The 22,446-nt window shown below is 47.9% G+C and overlaps 1 protein-coding gene across 1 annotated transcript in view; it reads right to left on the bottom strand.

The window, feature by feature from the left end:
• The window catches only part of TRAK1 (trafficking kinesin protein 1), a 175,818-nt gene extending 155,892 nt beyond the window's left edge, over positions 1–19,926 (bottom strand). Inside the window, exon 1 of the mRNA XM_034992723.1 lies at positions 19,547–19,926. The gene's annotated coding sequence lies outside the window, so the exon portion shown is untranslated. The remainder of the gene's footprint in view (positions 1–19,546) is intronic.
• Positions 19,927–22,446: the final 2,520 nt, after the last annotated feature.

The raw sequence follows: 22,446 nt of genomic DNA, 5'->3' as shown, positions 1-22,446 counted from the left end.
AATGATCTCCACATGCTCTGCCCCCTATAAGACCCAGACAAGAACAGCCCTTCGGGTCAAGTGCCCCGTGCCAGGGCGGATGTCTGCGTGCCCTCCACTGTCCCACTGAAGCCTCTCATGGACGTTCTTTACCTCCAAGGGGCCACAGATAGAAATATCAGCAGTGATAGGCCACCGGGAGAACTGCTGATACAGATGGGTAACCTGGGGTCAGGAAAGGCTTCCCATGCCAACCTCGGGTCAGACCTACAAAGTGAGCAGGAATCAGGCCAAGCTGCTGTGCAGGGAGCTGGGGCAGGGTTAACAGCCCAGGCAAAGTCCAGGAGGAAGAAGAGAAAGCAGGGCCCAGTGAAGGAACTGAAAAGCTCTGAAGGGCTTTAGCAAGGGAAGGGGGGGCAGCAGCCTCTTTGGCCCCATGGGGAGCTCCTGAACAGGTTGTAAGCAAGCAGGTGAAGGGATCTGGCGTACGCTTTAGAAGGTCACCTTAGGAGCAGAGTAGAGAAAATATTAGAGCAGCCAAGCCCAGCAGGGCACTCAGAGGGATCTGGGAGGCAAACACCCAGGGGAAGGGGCGGGAGCAAGAGAAATGGAGAGTCAGGAGAAGGTCCAGGCTCCTGCCTGAACAGCTGGCAACAGTGGTAACCTCCATGTGACTGGGCTCACAGGTAGACCCCTTTCTTGGTGGGGAGGGAGTGGGGGACGGAGGAGCAAAGGGCGGGGGTGGTAACAAGCTGGGTTGTGTTCATGCATCCCAAGATGGAGGTGCGCAGTGGGCAGGCAGGCAGGCAGGTAAATGGGTCCAGGGCTCAGGAGACAAGATTTGGGAAGCGATGGTAAACGAGGCCACAGGTGTGGTCACCTCCAGGGGCAGCGTGCAAGGCAAGGTGCTCAGCTGAGGTAACACACCCCGAGAATGCCACCCCTCAAAGGCTGGGGGGCGAGGGGGCAGAGGAGCCTGCAGCCTGTGAGGCAGGGTGGCAGAAGAAGTGGGAAGGAAGCCAGAAGGGAGCAGCTTTTTAGAAGCCCGGGGAAAAGAGCCTTTCAAAATGGAAAGAATGCGAGTGTGTAGCCTGTGCTGTCGAAGGTCAAGAATGCCAGGACTGGGTGTGCCCTGGACTTAGCACCAAATTCAGTGCTCTTGGTAGGGGAATAATGGGCTCAGGTGCCTGAGGGCAACAGGGCCAGGGAGGAGGGGCAGGAGAGGTTTCAGTGAGACTGGCCGTGAAGGGGGCTGGGGGAAGAGCCATGGCCAGGGGAGACCAGGGGTCTAGATGATGGGAGAGAACGGAGTAGGTCAGAGGATGTGGGATGCAGTCCACAGACAGGATGAGGCTGAAGGGACAGAAAGAAGGACTGATAGTCCAGGAGCCACTCCTGAGGAGGTGGGAGAGGACAAGACCCACAGGATGATGCAAGTCAGCCTCAGGCAGGAAGAGGGTGCCTCCTTCACCTCACAGGAGATAGGACAGAAGAAAGGCTCTAACATCTGGACATGAAGACTGGGAGGCAGCAAGTCTGCTCCAGCGGTAAGTAAAATGTTTAGGAAAGACGTGGCACAAGGCAGAGACGAGAAACCTAAAGAAACATACACACACAACTGGGCAGAGCCTATGGCCCCGCAGCGCAGAGTTCGGCCTGGTGGCACAAAGGAAGGACAACGGGTCCTCGGTGACAGTAGGCTGGGGTGGAGGGGAGACGCCGGGAACCTGGAGGGGGCAAGGAACGTGTGCAGAGGGCTGGAAGGTCTGGAGTTCAAAGAGCAAGGTAGTTATGCTGAGGGTTTCAGAGGTGGGACAAGTGGCTTCAGGAGATGACACAGTCCAGGCTGAGACTAGGGCAGTGGGTAAAGCAGGGAGGAGAGGCCACCACTGAAGAGGAGATGGTCAAGGGGCCAGGTGAGTCATCAGAATCCCGAATAATGCAGTAGGTCAGGGAAGACGACCTTAAACCAAATGTCCCAGTCTTCCATGATGGGAGGCAGAGAGCCTGGGAGTGGAAGGAGAGGACAATATCCCAAAGCGTCACCAGCCCCAAAAGAGTGGCGCTCAGAGCTCCCCTCGCCGAGTGCCTGCTGCGTGCTGCCAACAAGCAAGAAGGAGCCAAACCGGTCTACACATCACCTTAGTAAATCCCCGCGATCATGCTACACAGTCTTATTCTATAGATGGAAACACGGACGCTCACTGGCTGAGAACTTTCCCAAGGTCACAAAGCCTAAACCGGCTGGACTCAGATTATGAGGTTCAGGCATCCGAAGATCCAATGTGCTCGGCCCCGCCACATGCACAGAGAGACAGGGTAGATTGCATTATTTATGCCCCAGCAATCACTTAGCCCCATGCAAGGGCTCTCTAATTGCGCCTCACACCATCTCCAAGGAGGAGGGGTCAGGGGCCACCGGCTGCCAGCTAATAAGCGACCAGCTATCCTCCTGAATGGCTTACTGTACTCGCTGACGTGGGAGGCCATGGTAATTACCCAGAGCCCATTAAAAAGAGCCCAGAATGTGATGTGCTGATAGTTCCAGAACAAACACATCGAAGTATAGTTTAAGACAGCTCGAGCCCAGAACAGATATTTCTAAAAGAGCTGACTCGCTCGTATTCTACAGGAAAAATCCCTTCCTTCCCACATTTCCAACAAAGCAGCCAGTGTCTGAATTCAATGACAACGGAGTTTCATTTTAAGGAGGGCAGCGGCCTACCACACTTGTTTGGGGGAGCTAAAAATTATTGGTGTCACAGGCTTGGGTGACAGAAAAAACCCCAGGGAGTAAAACAGGACAACAGTCTTGTAATAAGTGAGACGGCCGTCGGCATTAATTTGGTTCTTCATAACTTGCTATTTATTTATTCAGATGCCAATAAGATATAGTGGAAAGGCCTGGAAGAGAAGTGTTCAGAGGTTTGGAAAGAAGCCCTGGAGTGTTGACACACTCTAGGTGAATTTGAGCAATATCCTGGGGCTTCACACCATACTTGGCAAAGACTCACTAGGCCATGAACAGCACAATGGGGTGATAGGCAGCTCCTCTGCACTGCACACAGAGGAAACCCAAGCCCCAGAGCCACTACCTGGAAGACGGCAGCATGTTCTAGAATAACCGGGCATGCCCCACTCATCCTCCCTTTATTGCAACCCCAAGTAAGCCCCGCTCTCATGTTGATTATTCTTGCCATACTCTACCAGAAAGCAGCAAGATCTTCTGTCCTTAAATATTCCAAGATTCCAAGAGAATGCACCTTCCAGATTCTTTACTGATAACCTCAGAGGCTGACCGGCTTGAAGCATCAGCACAGACTTCTCCAAGGAGTCTGCTCAGCACTCCTAACTCAGTCCCTTCAAGCCTGCAGGTGAAAGAGCGGAACCCTCTAGCTTCCCAGAGGGAAATCATCTCAGATTATGAGGTCAGCAAGAGTGATAATGATAAACCGGGGATCAGCTTTTAATATTTCTATAATCTTCCTGGTTCCTGAAATTCTGATCCCCACTGGGGGAAAATGCTATCATCCACACTGTGAGGAAATTGGCAACGTACCTCAAACAACCCCACTCTAATTTATGAGAAGCGTTTTTAAAACAGTAAATTTCAAATAGGGCACTGTATCCAGACACAGGATAAGCAAATGGGCAACATACACAAAGAAAATACTATCGAATCGCTTGAAGAATCTTCGGAAATTTTCCAGCGTTGAAAATTCAAATTGCTACGCTTCACTCTAAGCAATGGTTACTGACGCTGTGCTCTGAGGCACACCGTTCCTTTCCCTCTTTGTAATCTGTTCAACGGTTACTTCATGCTCCTTGCCTTGGGTTGAAGTTTGAGATTCATCTTCTTCCCTCGGCCAAGAAGAGTAACTTCAGAGCTATGAAAGAACACAGCATTCTCCTTCCTCTCGGCCTTTACCTCAGGCTTGAGATGAAGACGCCTCCACTCACTTCTTAGGTGTTGGGTAAACTTTAACTCCAGCAGGCCCTACTAACCACTTGACCAACAAATGACACAGAATGACTTTTAACACCAGGATCTGTGAATTATGTAAATGCTGTCCGGTGTTAAAAGCTCCATTTGGAATGTACGCGACCTAAGGCATCACAGCACATTCTTCCTTGCCACAGCTCCTCACATCCACGGCCAGCCTGTTCTGAGCCTCTACCCCAACACACACCGCATCCCTTACCCTGGCCTGGAGCTGCCACCACCCTGCCTGGGCCTGTAACAACACTGAACCCTCTCGCACTCCCTCTCCCCGCTCCCACACCCTGGCTCTCCGCGCAGCCGCTGGGGAACCCATGCACAAAGTAAATCCATTCATGTCACACCTCTGCTCAGAATCCTCCAGCAGCTTCCTTCCAGTCATACTCAAAATGAAATCTCAACTATTGACCATAGCCAGGCAGGCCAGTGGGACACAGGCCTGTCCTGAGCATATCCCTCATCTGTGTCCACTTTCCCGGGGGATTGGGTGGGGGGGGGTTTCCCTGCATTAAGGTCACACCAGCCTTCTTGCAGAGGCCTGGGCCCTTGCTGTTTGCTCTGCCTCAGAGGACGCTGTGCTTGCAGTTTCCCAAGGCTCATTCCCCTCCGCATTACTGGATCTCTGCTCACCCATAACCTCTCAACAGAGGCCTTCAGAACCACTCCACCCTCTGTCACCCCTCCCCCCCATCGTCCCTAGTCACTACCTGGCATTACAGCTTACACCTGCTACTCAGCTGACATCTGCCACTGGTTTGCATCGCTCTCTCCCCTGCCCCCAGACCTGGGCTGTCTAGTTTACTGTCACACTCAATGCCTGGCCCAGGGAGGCCACTCCACACATACTTACAATCACTCTTCTAACCAGATCTCCAGTTCCCCATCCTGCCCAGAAGGATGTCCAACCAAAGCTGACTCTTACCTGCCGGAGACCTAGGAAATCAGAACCGACCACGTTTCTGGAATAAGTGGACACTACTCAGCAAATACACTGAGATTCGGCATGGACACTTGTCACTGTTGCCCCACAGCCTGGAGCCATGGCACCTGTCCCCACCAGTCTGTAAGAGCTGGGGCGGCCACCATGGGAAAAGGCTTCCTATTTTATGATTCCCCTTCTTCAGATAGTTAGGGAAATGAAGAAAAGGCCATTCTTGGTTTTATTTCCCAATCTCTGAATTAGCAGAGAACCCAGTAAGAATTACGTGTCCAGTTCAGTAACTCTCTTCCCATGCTGATCTCACTCTACATTTTGGGTTTGGGCTTTTTTTTTTTTTTTTTTTTTTTTTAGTATTTTTACAACAAAATGATTTTTAAAATCCAAAAAAAGTATTTTTTCTAAAATAGTTATATTTAGTTATATTTATTTTCCTTTGAAGAAAAATGCCCAGGTTATAGAAGCTTTTCTTAAAATTAGAGTAAGATAGGACACTGATATATGTATTATTTCATTATTTTTGAAATTAAAATAGGATCAATTTGTCATAGCTACAAAATTAACATAAATATCTCAAAACGTCAGCACTTGGAAATAAACAGTAGAAAACTTCTATAATGAAGCTTGCATCCCTTTGAGCTTTAAAGCACATACACTGAGGTCCCAGCACATAACAGCACATCCCCTGTAGAGATTCAGTTCCCCCAGAACAATAATTTAAGGTGATCTGATACTGATTTTACCTTGTGTTTCCAAGCTGACATGGGTTACTATAAAAATGAGGGGTGAGGGAAGGGCCACGTGGAAGATTACTGACAGAAGTTATCAGCGGGACCCAGGACAATGGTGGCAGGAGGGGTCATCAGCCAAACCCACAACGCACAGACTGTGTGCAAAAATGAACAGAAATAACCAGTCCCTGGCCAGCTCCTCAGTCTGCCCGGGTTCCAGTGGCCATGGAACCACTGCTGAGCCCCACGAGTGGAAAGAGCAGTAAGCTAACCGTGCAGTTTAAAACAGGCTCTTGACCAGACAATCTCCAGTGTTCATCACCCTCAGACTTACCTGCGCTCCTTACTTTCTAGGAAACGCCGAGGCTCACTTTTAACCTAAAATGGGCAAACTTTCTTCCCGTGCCACTCTGTCCTGTCCTAGTCCCACACAGGGTTAAATAAGAGGGCCTCAAAAGAGAAAAGAAGGAAGTATTAAAGGAGGGAGGGACTGAGGGAGGGCGGGGGGGGGGGTGTTGGTAAGAGCACAGAAAAAGAAAAGATGGAGAGAGAGAGACAGAAACAGAGACAGAGAGAGGCAGGGAGAGAAAGACAACAAACAGAAAAACAGAAAGACAAAAGAAGCAGCAGAGAAAACACACAGAGAGGGCAAGAAAAAGATAAGGAACAACAGAGAGAGAAAACGACACAAAGGGCGAAAGAGAGAGAGAGAGAAGGGAAAAGTTCACGGGGAAAAGGAGTGATGTGTTTCATGGAAAAGCTATTTGTTACCGAGTCGCTCCTTTTCCATGTACTGTATTATGCCATATGTGGGAAGTGAACAAGGCTGGAACTCCGCCTAAGAACATCTGCCACGGAGGGACTTGAAAAGCCCTAATAATAGCACAGCTGGTGTCCCCAGCCTAATGAGCTCACCACCCACGTGACCGCTCTTCCCCGGCGGCTCCTCCCCAGAGAGGAGGCGACCAACAGACCTCTCCGCCCTCCCTCCCCCAGGCTTTATTTCCTCCACTGCCTTCCCGCTCCCTGTCCCTACACCGCCCCCACCCACTTTCCTGAACTCAGTTACCCCGATCCGGCAGTTCCTATGAACAGAGACCTTCTTAACAGGAAAGGCACAGATCAGAAACAAAAGGGAGGCACCACTGCAAATCTTCTAGACGTTAAAAGGATAATGGTTATGCCGATAAATTCAACCGCTTAGATGAAACAAAGTCCTTGAAACATACAAGTTAACCAAAACTAACACAAGAGGAAAGAACAGATCTGAATAACCCCATCGTTACGAAAGCAATGGAACTCCTAATGAAAAACTTGTCCAGATCCCACGAAAGGCCAGTGGGCCATCAGCTGTGCCTTGATGCCAGGGTACAGGGTCCCGGCCCCTCCAGGAGCCCCAGTGACCGTCTGGGGAAGCCCGTCTCTGGCAGGGAGGCTCTCAGGCAGCCTGACCTTCCCACTGACCACTGCCTGTTGCTAGGAGAAAACCATACACAGCAAAATTGGCTAGGGGGTGGGGAGGACGTGAACAAAGAAGTGAGCTTTTACAAGGCTGGGAAGTTTTAACCCTCTCGAGTACGATTTTTTGAAAGTAATTCCCATATAGCACACTTTGAAAAGTCCTCTAGTACTTTGAAGAAGCTATACCTTAGCATCAGGAAGGGCAAGCATTTCAGCTTCTAAGGGGAATCCTTTCGGAAAGGGACAGAGAGGAGACTCCAGTTGGCACTGATACGGTATCCACAGCAATTGGAAGAGGTCCTGAAAAATCTGGGACACCCCCGCCTTCGCTCAGGCTAGGCAACACATCCTGACCACAAAGAAGAGCCAGATGGATATGATACATGGGATTTACTCCCCGGAAAAAGACAAGAAGAAGGCCACAGTTCAGAAACCAAGCTTGGTAACATACAAAAGCATGGAGGTGTTTGTAAGCATGCAGTATGAAGGCTAGCAAATTACTAGATTCTACTCTGCCTACCAGGTAATTGTATCAACAGCAATCACACGATTAGCTAAAAGGTGGGCAATCATGAATTTTTTCTACTATTAGACACTGTTCCACACTAAAAGACAGCGTTTTATATCTTGTTAATGCCATGAACAAGTTATCTGAGCCTTCACAATGTCCTGTTTTGATTTAGGACATCAAGCCACTCTTGCCATAAGTTAACACTACAAAATCCACAGAAACTTAGAAAAGAACAATTATGGTATCTGAAGGACCATCATAAGTGCTTGTATATATCATTCCCTTTTGTCAGAATGTTTAACACACTGAGAAGAATCCTTTCCAAGACACAACACAGTTGTTTCTACTCTCAAAACACTGAAAAGCATTAACAGAATCAACTGCCATTCAGTCTTTACCGACCTGCCTTTTCACTTCTTACTCTCTTGAGTCAGTCAGACATCCAGGCCAAGACTACGGTTCTCAAGCCTCACACTCCACCTGCTCTGTCTTCGGGCCCACGACAGTGCCCCACCGAGCCATAGGGGAGCATGAAGCAAAAGGAAAAATCAGTAATACGGACTCTTTCCGTCTTTATGACAAACGTTGATATTTTGTTCATCATTGATTTCTTTGTGTTAATTTAGATTTTTTTTAGAAATACTGCACTAAAGTATTATTTCTCTTGATTACTTAAATTGTGGACCCCTTAGGCAAGTGCCTTTATCACATCACCCTAGGCCTGGCCCTGGGCCACAGTGATAACTATACACCCTGCGTAAACCAAGGAAAAATGACTAAACACCCAAGCTTCATCAACTACCACAAAGACTCAGTTGGTTAAGCGGCTGCCTTCGGCCCAGGTCGTGATCCCAGGGTCCTGGGATCGAGTCCCGCATCGGGCTCCTTGCTCAGCAGGGAGCCTGCTTCTCCCTCTCTCTCCCTCTGCTTGTGCTCTCTCTGTCAAATAAATAAAATCTTTTTAAAAAATTCTGTGGAACAGCCAACTATCTTGCGTCATGTTGCATTAAAATCTCATAGTTGCCAAATTCACTGGAACCTTTCATTGTCTTATGCATGCAGCCCCATTAATTTTTCCTTAAACACCCACCTTGCACGGTTAATACCTCCTTGTAGGTAACCACCACTATTCTTATCCTTATTATAGGATAGTTTTGCCTCTGTTTGGACTTCCTAAAAATGGAATCCTCTGGAATATCCTTTTGTGTCTGGTCTCTTTGGCTCAACATTTTCTCTGTAGTATTCGTCTATTCGTTGCATCTATCAATAGCTCATACCTTTTTATTGCTGAGTAGTAGTGCATCGTAGAGATAAACCACGATTTTGTTTACAGTCACTAGTTAATAGACGTTTGGGTTTCTCCACTTGGGGGCTAACACGAGTAAAGCTGCTACTAACTAAGAAGGCAGCACGCGTTTCTGTTGAATATATGCCCAGGCGTGAATCTTGGCATCATAATGTAGATGGTCAGCTTTAATAAATATTGCCAATTTTCCAAGTGGTCACTGTTCTTCGTATGTGGTGCGTGAGGCGTCCACTTCTTCCACATCCTCACCGGCGGTTAGTGCTGCCAAGTTGCTTATTTTATCCATTGTGCCAGGGTGGCAGAAGTTACCTTTGCTAAAACAAGCAATTTCTAGTTCCCTCCAATTTTACCATGATTCCCCAGTTCTAACAGTACAAACTGTAAACCCCCAAGTTACATGTATAAGAATCACAAGAAAGTGCAGCAAACTCTCTCATTCCGAGCTCACCAATTTCGGGAACTCATAAAACACGGACACCCGTGAGATAAGCACACGATACTTGGCAAGAACACTTGCAAATGTTCCTGAAGGCCACAAGATTCCTCACAGTCATCATGTTACTGTGCTTACAAGGCGAAGCCGAAGCCGGCATCTCCTCTGATAAAACTCTACAAATATTTGCATACCAACTAAGCGTAAACAAACCCAAAGAACATTTTAGCTGTTACCTTACTGGGCTTCTCACAGCAGAGAGAACCCAGGAGCCTCACTCCTCGCTGCAGGCACACTGTATCCCCCCAGCACTTCTGGTCTCCTCTCGGGTCGGCCTCTGGGAGCACTGCTTCACATGATATTATTACTGTCTACACGGCGATGGGCCCCAAACCCTCCCCTCACACTCAGATCTCTCTCCCAAGCCTCAGGCCCAGACGCCCCACTGCCCTAAACTCCTCCACCAGGAAATCTCACAAACACATCAAACGCAGGACCTCCCCAGCAGGATCCGGCGCGTCTTAACCCCCGCACAACCGAGTTATCACAATTGAGATAACCCAATTCAAAAATCTCAGCCTCATCCTTGAGACCACCCCTCCCGAACCTTACCACCATCTCTTCAAAGGGCAAGCCGTAGCTCCTCCAGGTCACCCAAAGGAATCCATCCACTTTATCCACACTATCCTCCCTGCCCAGCTGAAGTCACCACCCTCTCTCACCTGTAGCCATGCCAGAGCTCCGGCGCGTGTCTGTCATTCTGGTGGCAGATAAGGCTGGGGACCACACACCTGCCTGGGCACGCTCACCGTGTGACGCCGGCCGCCTCCCCTCATGGCACCCCCGCCCTGCCATGGCCTTCTCTTCGCAAAATCTACACGCTGCACCCCTGCTCTGCCCTACTGAACAAAGTGGGTGCAACTTCTTCTGAGTCCGTGAGGGAAATTCTCACACTTGATTACGCTGAGGTTCTTGGCCGTGTGGTCTCCTCAATCAGGATACCACAAAGGACTACAAAAAAGGGTAAGTTTGATGATAAAATAACCAAACGCTCTTCTTTATTCCCTTTGTTCCCTTCTATATGAGTATCAGTTCTCCTCTAGTATCAAGAGACCCAGCTCAGCTAAAAGTTGTTCAAGTTAACACTCAACAGTTGCTATGACATTCCTCTTCTAATCTCTTTTAATAACACAAACTATTTTCCTATCTTCCCAGTACAGTAAAAACACACGTACCGCATCAGTCAAGAGTTTATAGCCTATTTTCCCACTAATCTGCCTGTCATACCTTTTATCTGTTATAATTGTAAGAATATTCTGCTTGTCGGGCACCTGGGTGGCTCAGTTGGTTAAGCGACTGCCTTCGGCTCAGGTCATGATCCTGGAGTCCCGGGATCGAGTCCCACATCGGGCTCCCTGCTCGGTGGGGAGTCTGCTTCTCCCTCTGACCCTCCCCCCTCTCATGCTCTCTCTCTCTCTCATTCTGTCTCTCAAATAAATAAATAAAATCTTTAAAAAAAAAAAAAAAGAATATTCTGCTTGTCTTCTCAAACAGAAAGATATTTTCTCGAATACTTAACACCAAACTACATTCCTTCCACAAGAGACCTTGGAAATGTCTTGATATTTGCACCCAAATATCAAGTCCAAAGGGATTTCTCTGATGCCTCGGGATGCTTGCAAAGTGAACCGGTTCTCCTCAAAGCCAAAGGAGGGAAGTTCATTGGCAGGTGAGCAAAATCCACAGCCCACATCACTGCCTGGTCCCTGGAGGCTAGTCCCGTGAGGACCGGAAAAACTTAGGCCCACACCCCTGGGGCGTGGCACAGGATACCTGCTCTGAAATGACTTGTGGATGAACACATCATAAGGAGTCCAATAACAATAATAATGGCTAACACAAAATGTTTACCATGAGCCATGCGTACACAGTAATTCACATAATCCCCTTAATAACCATATGAGGCTATCCCGTGAGGTAAGGATTCAGAAATTGGCTGCCCCAAAGCGGAGTTCTTGCCCGCTTCAACGTATCTAACCCTGAAAAAGCACCAATCTTAGAGGGAAAACAAGAACATGGCTTCAAACGTATCAATCGTGTGCTACAGTTTATCCCAACACATTGCTAAATCTGGAGAATTTTTTATTCATTTATTTATTTTTTTTAACAAGCTTTAGTTCACTTTATTTTTCTTGTATAAAACTAGGTGGTGGCCACAGCTCAAGCCTGGGTCCTCTGCACAGAGACTCTAATTTTTTAATGAATGGAAATAAGGCTCTGCCACACTCAAGTACATAAAACAAAACTGTACAATTCCCATAGGATTCAGCATTTTATTTAAAACATATTCTAGATGCAAAGGTTGAAATGAAATGCCCACCGTCTGGATGACACTGTTTCCTTCCCTACTACCAAAGCCAGTAAACCAGTTGTCTCAGAAATTCTGTGTCCAACTGGGACACTCACAGACACAACACCAGTGACTCATACGTGTAACAAATTGCTCATTTTCCTTCTCCCCACCTTTCCTCAAAATCATTATACTGCTATCCCTGAATCATAGGTTTGGTTTTTTATTTGTTGGTTGGTGTTTTTAATCCCCTGGCACAAAGCTCATCAATCCCAACTATGCTGGGACAAGGCAAGAATCTGCCTGCCACTTTAGTTTAAATAAATCTCCAATTTTCTTCCCAGATTTGAAAATTTTTTAAGATTTTATTTATTTATTTGAGACAGAGAGAGACACAGAGAGCGTGAGAGAGACAGCAAGCAGGAGCAGGGGGCAGAGCAGAGGGAGAGGGAGAAGCAGACTCCCCGCAGAGCAGGGAGCCCGATGTGGGGCTCAATCCCAGGAGCCAAAGGCAGACGCTTAACCATCTGAGCCACCCAGGTGCCCCCCAGATTTGAAATTCTGCAATGTGGGCAAAACCCACAGTTTTGGAGCCAACATTACAACTGTGTTGCCAGATTTCTGATGTTAGACCACCAAACACCTCTACTCCAAGGCAAGGTCCAACAGGCAAACCAAATTTATCTTAGGACCCTGGACTCAGAATCACAAAACATGATGTCCTGTCTTACTGAGTTGCCTTTCCACTGTTGTCCTCCTTGTTCTCCCAACTCACACACCCACATTCCCATTCAAAATAAAAAAGGAGAGGGAAGCATGGAAGGAAAGACCATAAACTCACAGACTCTAAAATACTAGCAGCTCTTAGAAATCTTATTCATCTGAGTCTCACCACACTAAGTAAATTCAGTGTGATGCCCACAGAGTTAAACAGCAATGAGGAGCAAGGATTGAAGTAAGAGTTCCACTTTTCAGGATCTCCCCACAGCTCAAAGCCAGGTAAAGACTGTGGCTAGTGTTGGGAGAATATCAGAATAAAGAAAAGGGACTTGAAAGAAAGAACCCCATCACACCCATTAGGATGGCTATTATCAAAGAAAGAACAGAACAGAACAAAAACTGAAAATAACAAGTGTTGGTGAGAATGTGGAGAAATTGGAACACTTGTACGTTCTTGGTAGGAAAATAAAATGGTTCAGCCCCTGAGAAAAATGGTATGGCACTTCCTCAAAAATTAAACGTAGAATTACCACCGGCCCAGCAATTCTGCTTGTGGGTATGCACCCCAAAGAACGTAAAGCAAGGACTCAAACAGATATTTGCAAACCCACGTTCATAGTAGCATTATTCACAACCGCCAAAAGGTAGAAGCAACCTAAGTGTCCAAAGATGGATGAATGGATAAACAACATGTGTCTATACACGCAATGGAATACTATTCAGCCTTAAAAAGAAAGGAAATTCTGGTACATGCTACAACATGGGTGGACCTTGAAGATACTACGCTAAGTGAGAAAAGCCAGATGCAAAGCAACAAATATTGTACAATGCCTCTTAAATGAGGCACCTAGAGTGGTAAACTCATAGAGACAGAAAGTAAAAGAATGGTGGTTGCCCGAGGCTGGAGGGATGGGGGAATGGGGAGTTAGGGTTTAATGGGTACACAGCAGCAGTTGGGGAAGATGAAAAAGTTCTGGGGATAGATGACAGTGATATCTGCACAACGTGAATGTGTTTAATTCCACGAAACTACTGAAAAACGGCCAAAATGGTCAATTTTGTTATATATATTTACCACAACTTTTTAAAAAAGAATAAAAGCTGATCATTACATTAGAGATTTCCTTCTCTTTAATTTTTTTGTCTTTTCTTGTTTAAGATTTTATTTATTTGAGAGAGACAGAGAGAGGGTGAGAGAGCACAAGTGGGGGAGTGTGGGAGAAGCAGGCTCCCTGCTAAGCAGCGAGCCTGACGTGGGGCTTGATCCCAGAACCCCGGGACCTGAGCTGAAGGCAGATGCTTACCCGACTGAGCCACCCAGGCACCCCTAGAGATTTCCCTTCATCTCTCAGACTGGAATCTTAGGCACTTCCAGGGCAAGAAAAAGAGAATTTTGCAAAGGTGGGTTGTCTGTGCCCATCCCCACATGAGGTTACAGAAGGAGGACCCTAGGCTGAGAGCTCTGTACCTGCTAGGAAAGCAGGACGGAAGAAGAGAGGTTGAGAAAGGTTACCTATATACTGGGGTCAGATCCACCTACCTTCCCCCTAGCTTCCACCTTGTCTAGCAATGCCCCACGCATATGACCCGGCACTTCCGATCTGTTCAGCAAAGAGGAGGTGAGTGTGTGGATACATGGGTCAACTCGATGGCTAGAACTTAGGGACAACCACCTACTCATCACTCTGGCATATTTTTAAGAACATGAAACATCACCCAATGTTTTAGGTGTGCGTTGTGGCAGGGAGGGTAAATAACTGGCCACATTTTGGACTGTTTTTCCTCACTGCTGACTGAGAACGACAGCTTGTCCCTTCCCTCCTGGGGTCTTCCCATTTTACAGTTCACTGTGCACAATTTAAGGGAAGAGGTGGGCGTTGGGGAGGGACCGGGGTCAGCAATCTCCTCTGGGAACCCCAGCCCCTTTCCTTTCAGGGGAGGGCAAGAGGTGGAATCCCACCTTGAGCGCCAACTCTCCCCAGTGGGGCAGGAAACAAGTGTGTACCAGCCACTTGTTCTTCCCAATATATGCAAAGTCTGGCCTTGCGCATGGGGAAAGAACATTCCGGGGAACCACAACGAGGTGAAGAGGTCTCTGAGCATCAATACCACCTGGGAATATGTTTAAAATGGAGATTCATGGGACGCCTGGGTGGCTCAGTCGGTCAAGTGTCAGACTCTTGATCTCAGCTCAGGTCTTGATCTTTCAGTTTTGAGTTCAAGCCCTGTGTTGGGCTCCACGTTGGGCATGGAGCCTACTTAAAAAAATAAAATAAAATAAAATAAAATAAAATAAAATAAAATAAAATAAAATAAAATAAATAAAATAAAATAAATAAAATAAATAAAATAAAATAAAATAAAATAAATAAAATAAAATAAATAAAATAAATAAAATAAAATAAAATAAAATAAATAAAATAAATAAAATAAAATAAAATAAAATAAATAAAATAAAATAAAATAAAATAAAAATGCAGATTCACATTTAGCAAGTCTGGGGCGGGGTCTGAGGTTCTGCAGGGCTAACAGGCCACCAGGTAATGCTGATGGGCTGCAGGCCCACCTGCCACAGGTCAGGTTGTGAAGCCTTACACTCCTGCAACCAGCTGGAGCCAGGACAGCAGGGAACAAAAGCCAGGCACAAAGAGCACCATCAGGATCTTCCTCTCGTGAGCATCGCTCTCCTCCACCCAGGCCACGGCCAAGTGGTCCCACCATGAACTTGGACTCTCAGTCCCCTTTGGCATAAATAGCAAAAATGAAATTTTGCTCCCCACTCCCGCAGGCAAAATTTTCCAAAGCTCTTCCAACAACTTCAAGGGCAGCTTCTGCCCTCATTGCTCACCTGCTCCGCCTGGTTCAAATTCCTGAGTCAACAACACAAATGAAGCCAAACCTATTCTAACATTCTAATGGGAGGCGGCGGGTGTTTGACCACATCCCCAACTGGAAATTATTTGATAAGAAACATAATAAAAGGAAGCAAACCTACACTAGGTCCCGCCTTCTCTACTTTTTGCAAAACTTAGAAAGTGAGAGCTCGCAGAACGCACCCTCAAAAAAGTCCAGGCCCACAGCATAGGCTGTTGATGTAAAGAACTGCTGGGAAGGACTTTTTGACTTTACCAAAACCACCAGAGGAACTGATGGAGAATTTTGAAAATCCCAGGGTCCTCCATTTGCAGAGATGCTTTTTCTCTCTAAACCTGGAGAAGAAAAATCAAAATCCTTACCATTATTCTAATTAATACCCATTTTAAGTGACATGTACAAACCTGCATCTATGTAATCCAGTGTAGGATTTGCTGATAGCTAATCTCTGTGACCATAATTCAGGAGACAGCGGCATTTTTTAATCAACATAATCTCACTCTCTAGTAACTAGGTCTAGTCACTAAGGGGGCGTGCAATAAAGAAAGAAGTGCTCTGAATGGTATTCTACAAGGGATACCTTCCAGAAAAAGTCAAACCACTTCATCTGCAGGTTCACAGTTATTTTCAACAAATTCTTAGGGGTAAAAAAAAAGATTTCAAAGTCCCCTGAATACCCAGAGCATGGTCTTCCTTAACATTCAAATCCAGGTAATTTATACTCTGGTGGTTCTTTAATTCACTAACACACCCTTGGATATTGGAGCACCCTTTTCACCTCTAGGAAGGAGATGACCTCCTGCTTTTAAAAGTCCAGGCACATCATGAAGTCTGGAACTAGCAGAGCCTCTAGAAATAATCCAGCTCCAAGATTCTAAATTGGGGTACACAAATTTAAACTGCAGGGAGCTCCCAGAGCCTCAGGGAAAATGAGGTGCATCTTCCTTGAGTGCTTTTTTAATCAAGACAATTTAAAGCATTTTTATATTAAAACAAACAGATGAATCCTACATTCTATTCTCCATTAAAGGAATCAGTGAACGCACATTGAAAAATGCCCTAAAAAGTGCCAGAAACCTCAGGCTACACCTCCAAATCCCCCTTTCCAGGGTTCCTTTGCCCTGAAGATTATAGGGCAGGTTTAAGAAGCATCAGTATGATCCATTTCACAGCTTGAGACCTGGCTGTGAGTGGCCGCTAGAAGTCACTGCCATGTGCTGGTCTTCGAAGAGATTTACAGCCCTCCTCCCACTAAACAGGTGAGGCTGGGAGCAACCCTTCCTCAAATGCAGGACCAGAAGCCCAAACAAGGATGCTAAGAGCCTGCCTTCCACCTGTGTGCCATCCTCTTCCACCTCAGGTGCACTCCTAACAAACACATAATTAAATGAGCTTGTCAATGAATCATAAAGCCACACGTCCCTCCATAAAACACATGTCAAAGCATTTCTTTAAGCAGCTGCTGATCACTGGCATTATACGTAGCTTAGAGGCATCCAGATTCACACATATGCTATTAGTTACTGTGTCTTCACTAAAACGTTGAATTTTTCAACACTGCAGGTGGCCTCCATTTGGATACACCTAATAAGGTGGCAAGTCAGAATGGGTAGTATTTGTTCCCCAAAATGGGGGGAGGAACCAGAAGGCCCATTCAACTGTGTCTCTAGACAAAAGACACTCCCTCGAGACTAAAAAATAAAATCTAAGAACCTATGTGAGATGGTCAACTCAAGAGTCATCTAACAGTTACAGAGACCTACTGTGTGCCAGGTCAGAGGCTGGGGCTCAGAAAGCAATGACCGGAAGGAAGTCCACATCAGATGGCAAATGGTAAGGTGGTCTTGGTTTGGAAACTGAAAGTTTAGGAACTCCTTTCAGTGCAAATATCGCTCTTTTATTTTCAAAGCCCCCTTTTGGGGGAGAGAGGGAGAGGGAGAATCTTTTTTTTTTTTTTTTAATATTTTATTTATTTATTTGAGAGAGAGAGAATGAGAGAGAGCACATGAGAGGGGGGAGGGTCAGAGGGAGAAGCAGACTCCCCGCCGAGCAGGGAGCCCAATGCGGGACTCGATCCAGGGACTCCAGGATCATGACCTGAGCCAAAGGCAGTCGCCCAACCAGCTGAGCCACCCAGGCGCCTGGAGAGGGAGAATCTTAAGCAGGCTCCAGCCCAGCACAGAGCCTGATGTGGGGCTCAAACTCACAACCCTGAGATCATGACCTGAGCTGAAATCAACAGTCCAACACTTAACCGACTGAATCACCCAGGCGCCCCTCAAAGCCCTTTTACATGATCTGATTTGACCTTCACAGCAAACTTGTAAGAAAGAAAATTAGTATTATAATATCCACTTTATTCATCCCTGTTAGGGCTGAAAAAGGTTACCAAGTCACACACCTAGTCATGTTGGAATGAGACCTGGAAACCCTCTCACATCATTTAGTCAAACTTTTACGAACACTTTCATTTAAAACACTCTTTAATCCTTGTAACAATCCAATGAGGTTTGTTTGTTCTAGGGAGGCAGGCAATCCCAGAGAAGGGAAAGCCAGGTCAAAGAGGTTAAATAAGGGCCCAAGGTCACAAAGCCAGTAAAGAGAGAGGAGCTGGAATTTGAATCCAGGTTTTCCACTCAAAGGCCTGTGTCCTGGGGCGCCTGGGTGGCTCAGTCTGTTGAACGGCGGACTTTTGATTTAGGCTCTCAGGTCATGGTCTTGGGGTGCTGGGATCCAGCCCCCCACCATCAGGCTCAGTGGGGAGTCTGCTTTAGGATTCTCTCTTTCCTCCTCCCTCTGCCCCCACTCCCCCCATGCTCCCCCAAGAGCACGCTTGCGCTCTCTCTCTCAAATAAATAATAAATAAATCTTTAAAAAAAAAAAAAAAAAAAGGCCTGTGTCCTTTTAGAAGGAACATCAACACAGCCAGGGTAGAGACACCCTCCAGGAAGAGTTGGGGATGGGAAACCAAATCTCACAGGCCCCTGGGGAATCAAACAGGAACCGGCTCATGTTGGGGTCAAGCTGAGACCCAACTCTTGCCAAACCTGCTGCACATGGACACAGGCTTTCTAACCCGGTTCAGCAACCCCCTGCCCTGCTCAGCTCTCCAGGTGGCCTGGCCTATGCTTGTCTAGGCACTTCTGTGATAAAACTGGGGTCAGAGATCAAAGGGCACACAAGCATGATCTTTCCAACCCAAGACAGAGAGGAAGGTGCCATCTGTCACTCCAGGTCCAGGTCCAACTCCCTGCCTGTCATACCCCCCTGGCTTGTGGCAGAGGGGGGAAGCCCCTCCCCAGTGCAGACTGCTCAGGGCTGGGCATTGCTCAGTCTGGCCACCTCCCTCCCGGCTGCTCTTGCAGTCACAAACTGAAAAGGACCCTGTTCCCAGCTTGTCTCCCTGTCTGTCACTCCCTGCCACAGATAAACAAAAGATGCTCCAGGAAAGGGTACCCATCCTGCCCACACACTTGCAAACAACATTTACACATTTGTTTGAAGCAATTAAGTTCTGGTGAAGAATATCAGAAAACAACTTTTTCAAAAAGAAATCAGAAGCCTAAACACTCGTACTTCGGAGGCGCTCAAAGTGAACGCTGATTTCAGTTTCTGAGCAAGTGCAGGGAAGGGCTCAAAGCACAGAGGCTTCAAGGGCTCGTGTGCATCCAGCGCCAACCCCAGGAGCAGCTCGGCTTTGGACTTGGGCTTCCCTAAACACAACTTCACAAAAGAAGAAACTACACTTCATCACATTTATTTTTACCTGCAAGTGGCTGACCTTGGAGATTCGAAAAGGATTTAAAAACTCATGTCAAAAAAGTGACAAAAGTAAACTTGTTATCTCCCAGAACTGAAAGGAAGATTCCTAAAAGCCACCCGTTCGGTCCCAGACACACTCAGAAGATGTAATTTACATTAGTTTTGCGGGTGAGTGGGCACCGGGGTGCAGCTCACTCTCTGGCCTGGCTCAGCTCGGGGCTCTTTGAAGGTCGCCTCACTGTCATTTCGGAGTGCCGAAGCCCGGAATCCAGGCCACGCGGTGTGACCGACACCATGCCCTATGGGCACCTTTTGGGGCCCCGCGAGGGTCTCCCACAGGTGCGGTCAATGCAGGAGGGGTACTGCCCCTCAGGGTCCCGGAGCCCGGCCACCGCCACATCACGCGCCCACACTCCGCGAACACCCGTGTCCCCACCCCCCCCCCCCGCCCCCCGGGCCCGATGCGCGGACCCAGGTCTTACCCGCGAGAGGCGCACCGAGCGCGGCCCCGTAGCAGACGCGGTCCCGGGGGCCTCCCGCGCGGGGCTACCCGGGCGCTCGGCTCTGCCGGCCGCCTCCTCTTCGTTGTCCTCGGCCCGGCCCCGGCCGCCCGGCGGCTCCGGTTCCCTCCGCAGCCGCCGGCCGGGCGGCACCGGGGTGCACGCGGCGGGGTTCGGCTTCGGCGCCCCCTCCTCTCCTGCTGCCCGCCGCCGCCTTGGCGCTCGCGGGCTGGGGGTCCGCGGCGCCGGGACGCGGGGGTCGTCGGGGTGCTCGGGCTGCCCCGCGCTCCCTCCCGCGCGCAGCCCCTCTCCAGGGGGGGGCGCCTCGCTCGCGGCGCGCGGGCGTCACGGGCTCGCTGCGCGCCGGGACGGCGGCGGGGTGGGCCCCGGGGCGGCGGGCGGGGGCGCTGCTGCAGACGCGGGCACTGATGCGGGCGCCGCGGCGCGGCCTCTCGCCATGGCTCCCCCGCGGGCGGGCGGTTCGCACCTCCCCTCCGCGCTGCCGTCACCGCCCGACGCGCGCCGAGCCCTCCCCTTCCACCGCCCCGCCCGCCCGCCGGCCTGCGCCGCCACCTGCGGGCCGCCCTCCAGGATGCTCGCACGGCGGAGCGCGCCCGGGGCGCGGGGAGCCGCGCCTCTCTGCCCTGCTGTCGCGGCCCTTGGCCTGCCCTACGTTTACCCGCGCCGCGGGGCTCTGGAAAGTACCCAGCGGAATACCTATCACACCGCTCCCCGCGCGCTCATTTACTTCTAGCGCTTCTCGGCGTCCGTCTAGGGTCAGTCCAGGGGGAGCATGGGACTCACACGTGCACTGTTTGCCACTAAAGCAGTGGAAGTCCGGGCGTTGCGTTCCCGCAGGTTGGGCAGTCTCCTAGGAAAGCAACCCTGAGGCTTAAGCAGGGGAGGGGAGAGCCCGGTGCTGGGGGGTGGCGGTGGAGGAGATGTATGGACAGTCTGAACAAAATGCCACGGCCGAGAATGGGGGGGGCAAGGGGGAGGGGAATCAGAAAGGATCCAGGAAGTAAGTGCTCCCAGGCCACTGTATTATGCAAATCACTGGTGGACAGTTTAACGCGGAACAACCCAATTAGCTCATTTCCAGTTGGGGCTGCTGAGTGTACTACTTCGCCCCGTCTTGGCCCAGAGATCGTAGAGGACAGTGGGAAGACACGGAGAGGACTCTGACCAGAACCAAAGACCTAAGAAAGCTGAGCCATAGAAAACCTGGTTTCAAGTACTGGAAGAGGACTGGTAGTGTACCGTAAAGATTCGTTCAGGCAAGAATCATCACCGGTTGCTAACACTAGAGCGGATTTCATTGGAGAGCAGATATTTGCTTGGCTTAATGTGTCTCTCCGTAGATGGTTTAGGCTCATTAATAGAAAGGGGGAAATATTTACAAAGGAGTGGGCGGACAACACCTTGACTAGGTGATCAAAATTAAAATCACCAATGAAAGTAGACGGATACCATGTCCTCAGAAGGTATCACCTACGCAGTATTCCAGGGAGACCGCATAACCTGAATCTGACGATGATGAAACCTCAGGCAAACCCAAAATGAGGAACATCTAGTAAAAAGGGGCAGGGGCTGTATTCTTCAAACATGTCAACGTCATTAAAGACAAAAGAGGGGCATCTGGGTGGCTCAGTCAATTAAGTGTCTGACTTTTGATTTTGGCTCAGATCTTGATCACAGGGAGTTGAGTTCAAACCCCACCGTGGGTTCCACGCTGGGCATGGAGCCTACTTAAAAAAAAAAGACAATAAATAAATAAATAAATAAATAAATAAATAAATAAATAAATAAATAAATAAATAAATAAATAGACAAAAGGCTAAATATTCCAAATTAAAGGCTGCTAAAAAGTCGTGACAACTTAATGTGATAACTTGTCCAAGACTGGATCCTGTACTGGAGGAGGTGAAATGCTAGTAAAGATATATCAGTGGACAAAGTTGGAATCCTGATAGTAAAGTTTGGATCAATGTTAAATTTGCTGCTGTTGATACGTGTACCATGGTCATGTGGAAGAGTATCCCTATTCTTAGAAATACCCACTGAAGTATTGTGCAGGCATGATTTGCGTAACTTCAAGTGACTCAGAAAAAAAACATGTTGATAGGAAAAACGATAAAGTAAATGGGCAAAATATTAACAATCAGTGAATCTGGGTACAGGGTGTACTAAAACATTTCTGCACATTTGAAATTATTTCTGAATAAAAACACTTTTGAGAAACCAAGTAGGGGATGAGGTTGGATGGGAGGAAGGCAAGGTGTGTTTGTAAAAGGGCGACACAAGAGATCCTTCTGGTTTTAGAACTTGTGGTCTTAGAACAGGTGATCGAATTTATATGGAACTGAAATGCACTTAAATAAGTACAAGTAAGACTGGGGAAATCTGAATAAGGTGGATTGTATCAATGTTAATATTCTAGTTGTAATAATGTATTAAGGTTTTGCAAAATGTGATCATTGGGGAAACTGCAAAATGTATTATTTCTTGTAATTAAATGTGAATCTACAATTATCTCAATAAAAATTTCAATTACAAGGACGCCTGGATGCCTCGGTTGCTAGAGAATGTGACTCTTGATCTCGGGGTTGTGAATTCAAGCCCCACACTGGGTGTGGAGATTACTTAAAAAAAAAAAAAAATCTTTAAAAAAATTTTCAATTACCAAAAAAGTGATCAAGTATATGCCAGGTTGGCATGTAGGTAAGCACGGCTATCTGGGAATATGTAAGAGCAAATGCATTGGTGCTATCTCCTTGTGGGTTTAGAGTAGACATGGGGCTGTTAGCAACATGTTTTTTTAAGCAAAAAGTAAATAAATAAAGGACCATTTGAAGTATAACTGACAGATCAGGTTCCTTCCA

This window comes from Mirounga leonina, unplaced genomic scaffold, assembly GCF_011800145.1.
Source record: "Mirounga leonina isolate KUSES-001 unplaced genomic scaffold, KU_Mleo_1.0 Mir_115, whole genome shotgun sequence".
In the NCBI taxonomy this organism is placed as follows: domain Eukaryota; kingdom Metazoa; phylum Chordata; class Mammalia; order Carnivora; family Phocidae; genus Mirounga; species Mirounga leonina.
This window is presented reverse-complemented; position numbering and strand designations above follow the sequence as displayed.